At 54.3% G+C, this 5142-nt stretch overlaps 1 protein-coding gene across 3 annotated transcripts in view; it reads right to left on the bottom strand.

The window, feature by feature from the left end:
- MTMR1 (myotubularin related protein 1) overlaps positions 1-3735 on the bottom strand; it is a 59803-nt gene extending 56068 nt beyond the window's left edge. For 2 of the 3 annotated variants that reach the window (XM_040265430.1, XM_040265431.1), the window contains exon 1: positions 3616-3718. The gene's annotated coding sequence lies outside the window, so the exon portion shown is untranslated. Of the gene's footprint in view, positions 1-3615 lie in introns of all 3 variants that reach the window. The other variant, XM_040265427.1, reaches the window with a different exon arrangement.
- Positions 3736-5142: the final 1407 nt, after the last annotated feature.

Raw genomic sequence — 5142 nt, 5'->3', positions numbered from 1 at the left:
CAGTGTGGTATGGTGGACTGGTAGACAGGAGGCCTGGATCCGGGTCCTGTTTCTGTCACCAGCTTGAGCAAGCCACATCCTTTTGCAGGCCCACAGCTTTGTCAGCATTTAGAGAAGTACAGTATTCAGAAGAGAGAGGAGGGCCCACAGTCCACGGCTGAGCCACACCTGCAGAGCCAGGGTCTACTCTGGGCACGAGGACAGGACTGAGAAGGCCACGTTTCCTCTCCTGTCTCTGCTCTTTGCTCAGCGCAATCTCCCTGCACGCTCCTGGTGACAACAGCCAGCTGCAGCCTGGGGGTCCCCAGCTTTGCTTCTCCAGCCTGGATGCTCTTGATCCAGAGGCCCAGGATCCCATGGGACAGCTCTACTAGTCAGTCCCAGAACCCCTGCCGGCTCCACGTGTCTAAACCAGCCTCAGTCACCCAGCCTGCAACCTGTTCCTCCACCCTCATGTTTCCTAAGCCCGGGAAAAGCAGAACCTCACCCAGGGACCTCAGACTCCAGGGCTGACATTTACCTTGGGGCCCATACTCCTTTTCACTCTCACATCTGAATGCTCAAGTCTTGTCACTCTTACCTGCTAAGTATCATGAGAAGGCACCTTGCCCACTCCTATTCCAACTCCCTTTTCCAGAGAGACACCCATCATTTGTCTGGGTTCTCCTGCCTCATGAATTTAAGCTCCACCTCTATGCCAGTGACTCCCAAATTCAGTTCTCCAAACCAGACACCACCTCTGAACTCCAGGCCTAAACAAACCAACTGCCTCTTTGATATTTGCTCTGGGACATCCAACTGACATCTCATTGCTGTTCTATCCAGGGTGAGTGCCTGCTAACTTCCTAACCCTGTTCCACTTAGGAGCTTCTCCATCTCGGCCACACCATCTTCCACAAGCTAAAGACACTGAAACTGTCCTCAATTCTCCCCCTCTCCTAGCCAATTGCCACCCTGCAGCAAACCCTGCTGGCTCTACCCTGCAGATGTCCTTCAGATGATATCTTAAGCCTGACCACTTCTCCTTTCCTCCAGTCCACGGCTCCACTTGAAGCCACCATCCTCTCTCATTCTGACGACTGCAACAGCCTCCCACCTGCTAGACTCTCTGATTCAACTCCTTCCCCTTCCGGTCTATCATCCGCACAGCAGCCATGGAGAGCTTACTGAAATCTACACCAGGTGTTGTCCCTCCTCTGCTCCACGCCACCCACTCCACTGTCTGTGGCCCCTGTGACATGACTTTGTCCTCTGCTGCATCTCCCCAACGTCCTCTGTGCTGGTGACACGGCTCTCCAAGTTGACTCTTGAACACAGGCCTCAGCCTAGAGTGCTGTCACCCAGCTATGCGCATGACTAGGCCCCTCTTCAGGGGCACTACTGAAATGCCACTTCTCTCCGAAAGGCTTTCCCTGACCACCCTACACAACACTCCCAGCACTGCCCAGAGTGCACACCCCAGCCACTTCCTATCCCTCCCGGATGACTCTTGTCCCCCCACACCTATCACCATCTAACACAGAACACATGTGACTTGGTCTTTGGTTTCTCTCTCCCACTAATGGTGACCCACGAGGACAGGGATTTGTGTGTGTGTGTTCCTAGCTATATCCTCAGGCCTAGCACAGTGCCAGACACAGAGCAGGCTCTCATAGTCACAGAATAAATGACTGAGAGAGAAGCATTTCCAGAACCTATTTAACCTAACTCAATGAGACCACCCTGCCTCCAGTCCCTTCACAACACTACTGCATGGCACTTGTTCTCAAATGCAGAGGCCACCCTGTAGCTCCCCTGATGGAACTCCTCTTGTGACCCCCATAACTAGGTGACCATATAATTCCTTTTCCAAACCAGGACACCAGTGTGAGTTGCAGAAGGACACTACTGATAATCTCACTGGCCCAACCAGTACCCTGTACCATCTGGGGCCAAAGAGACCACACAGTCCAGTCTACTTGTAGCTAGGGTGGTTATTAAAAATGGAGAACTTCAGGCTCTACCTAGGAGGTGGTGGATCAGATTTAGGGTGGGACCCAAGAGTCTGTATTTGAGTCAAGCACTAGAGGTGATTCTGACTCAGGCTCTACAGAGCTGTGTGGAGAAGCACTGGCCCAGAAGACAAAGGCATGGCTCCTTGGAAGGCACACAGGCCCCATCAGGATCTAGCCCCTGCCTTCCTACAGGCCTTTACTACCCATTCCCCACATCTAGCATCCAGCCAGGATATGACACACATTCCACTCCAGTGGCCAAACAGCACACCCTGTCCATCCCTACCACTAAAAATGAAGTGAATACCCTACCTCTGGGTACCATAGTGCAGTGGATCACAACTGAGGTGGTAGAGCCCTTTTTGAAAAATTCTAACACCTAGGCCTCACCCAAATCTCCTGAATGAGAAGCCTCAGAAGTGGGGTCTGGAGTTCTTAAATAGCTTCTCAGATGATTCCCATGCACATGTCATCCAGAGCGATTCCAAGCACACCTCCGCCCTGGCACTTATCACATTTGGTTTCAAAGGCTGTTTTATTTGTATTCTCCACTAGATGTTAAGCCAGAGTGCAAAAGCCGTCTGCCATTACTCTCTAATTCTCCAAGCACTCATACATCATAGAATATCTACAGATAGTGCAACCCTGACCATTCTGCACAATATCTTAGCTGTGATTAGTTTTCAGAGAAGCTGACCACTTGGGTAATGACTTTATTAAAACATACTGTAATTACACAAAGAGAGTGTTTCTTGTTGTTCCTATGCCTTTGGAAACTCCCCAAAGTTTAGCTCACTGGAGTGACTAGGGCAGGAACCAACATCTAAAACTGTCCTAGGGGCTTTAGGACCGGAATGCCTTAACTCACTCTAGTGTCAGTGAAATGCCCAAAATGAGGGAAAGCTACATACTCCAGGAGATGGGATCACCCAACTCTTGTCCTCAGAGGGTCAGGGTGGCCCTCCCACTTAGATCTGGTCGGTTTAAGCTTCTAACTGCTTGATCTTAGTTCTCTGGCTGTGGGCTTACGTGTTTGTGAAAACAATGAACTGGTCCCTTCAAAGTGTGAAGAACTGAAAGTAAACGCTGATGTGTTCTTGCATCAGGAGCAGTTTGGAAGTTTTCCATCGAAATGAGGGTATCTTTGCCTCCATCTGTACCAGCTCTGACACCCACGGGGTTCCACCCCCCAGTACCCCCGCACAATCCCCACGTCAAAGCCCCCAAGCAGCGGCGGCGGGATTTGGATCTTGAGATCACTCGAGGCAAGGTCATGCGAAAAAGGGGGTGCCGTGATGAAAATGCCTCCCAACGATTTGTGGCCAGGGTACCGGCCGCCGAGGCGGCTCCCAGGTGCAGTAGGAGGCGGCCTGGGCCGCGGTTTGACAGCTGCGAAGCCCCTCGAGGTGCGGGGAAGCTTCGGCGAGCTGCAAAAACGAGCCAGGTGCGAGACCAGCGACCAGGCAGGGGTTCGCGGGGCTCCGGAGGGGACAGGGAGGGGAGACGGGAGGCGGACTCCCCGGCTCGGCTTCAGGCCGGCGAGCGGGGAAGGGGCGGCCGGGCCTCGCGCGGGGCCCTCGGGAGTCGGGACGTGGGGTGGGGGCGGCAGGGCCCCGCTTACCTGTCCAGAGTCTCCACGCTGGGCTGCCGGGAGCCGACGGCGGGACCCCCCGCGACCCGAGGGGGCCTCCTGCCGCCCGCCGGTCCCAGGCCCAGGCCCCCGCCGCTCTCGCAGCCCGCCGCCGCCGCCGCCGCCGCTGCCGCCGCCGCCGCTGCCGCTGCCGCCGGCCTGTCCATGGCGCGTCGAGCCCGCCGCCGCGGGGAAGCCGCAATCGGGAGGGGAGCGGCGCCCCGGAAGGTCCGGCAGCGCGCCTCCGGCGGCCCCGATCTGCCGCCCGCCCGGCTCAGACGGCCGCCGCCATTAGCTGTCACCTGGCGCCCCGCGTTACCCACAAGGCCGCGCGCGTGGGGATGGGGGGCGGGGAGGGCGGTGCGCGACCCGGAGCCCGGTCCCCAGCCCCCTACCCCCAGCCTCGCCAGAGCCCCACCTGGGCCGCCGGCCTGCCAGCCGGCGGGGTGAAGCCCGGGCGACCTGGACACGTCCCAAGCCACTTGGGGTCAAAATCGACCCACGACTTAGGCAGAACGCGCTTAGCTCGGGAAACTCCTAGATGCAGGGTTAAAGAAGAAAAAAAGTTTAAAGTAATTCTAGTATTCAGTACGATTTGTTTTCCATCAGTTTTCCTTCCTTAGAAAAGTTTTGCGGTGGGAGAAGCCCCAACGCCCGTGGGCCTCCCTGCTCTTGACATCTCCAACCCCGAGCAATCCCATACATTTTAGCAACCTCCCCTCACTCCGTACTTAGCCGCCCTTCCACGCACCCACAAAGCCACCTCCCCGCCATCTGTAGGGCAACCAAGTGTTCTGATGCCGCCCTCGGAACATCCGCCCTTAGTTTATATTATCAGCAACGTGTAATTTCTGTCAGCTAAATCACCGCTTGCGGAAATCAAGTCCATATCTGATGATAAAGGCATTTAGGATATTTGATTCCTACTTTATATTTATTTTCCTGACCATTCTATTAGGGTTTGCATATCCAATGGGCTCACCGCCTGTTACCCACCCCTGATTTAGTTGGAGGTGGGAATGATGGCTACTGCCCCTTGCCTGTGATTGTCCTGGGTATGACTTCTGACCAAGGTCTGGCCAGTGAAATATAAAGGCAATAGTTTGCATTCTGATAAAAGGTAGACCTGTAGACAGGGAGTTATTAGTTCCCATCCCAAACCCATCTTGCCCTCTCACGTTGATAACTTCCAACTGAACTGTGATAATGTGATGCTTGAAACCCTAACAACCCAAGAGGGGATGAGACTTGGGTGAAAGGGTGGCAGGGTGAGAAGAGTTAGGAGGAAGGAAGGGCAGATTTCCAGATATACTGGAGACCCACCTTTTGCTGGCTTCTGGTTTTCCAAAATTATTAAATCAAATGCTTAAGTATTACAGATGGAATGTTTGTCTCTCCCCCTACCTCCACCATTTATATGTTGAAGCCCTAACCATCAAACTGGTATTGAGGTATTTGGAGATGAGGCCTTTGGGAGGTGATTAGGTCATAAGGCTGGTGCCCTAAAATGTTTGGATT

The sequence above is a fragment of the Oryx dammah genome, unplaced genomic scaffold (assembly GCF_014754425.2).
Source record: "Oryx dammah isolate SB20612 unplaced genomic scaffold, SCBI_Odam_1.1 HiC_scaffold_23, whole genome shotgun sequence".
NCBI lineage: Eukaryota > Metazoa > Chordata > Mammalia > Artiodactyla > Bovidae > Oryx > Oryx dammah.
The sequence above is the reverse complement of the archived record's forward strand: the minus strand, read 5'-3'. Positions and strand labels throughout refer to the sequence as shown.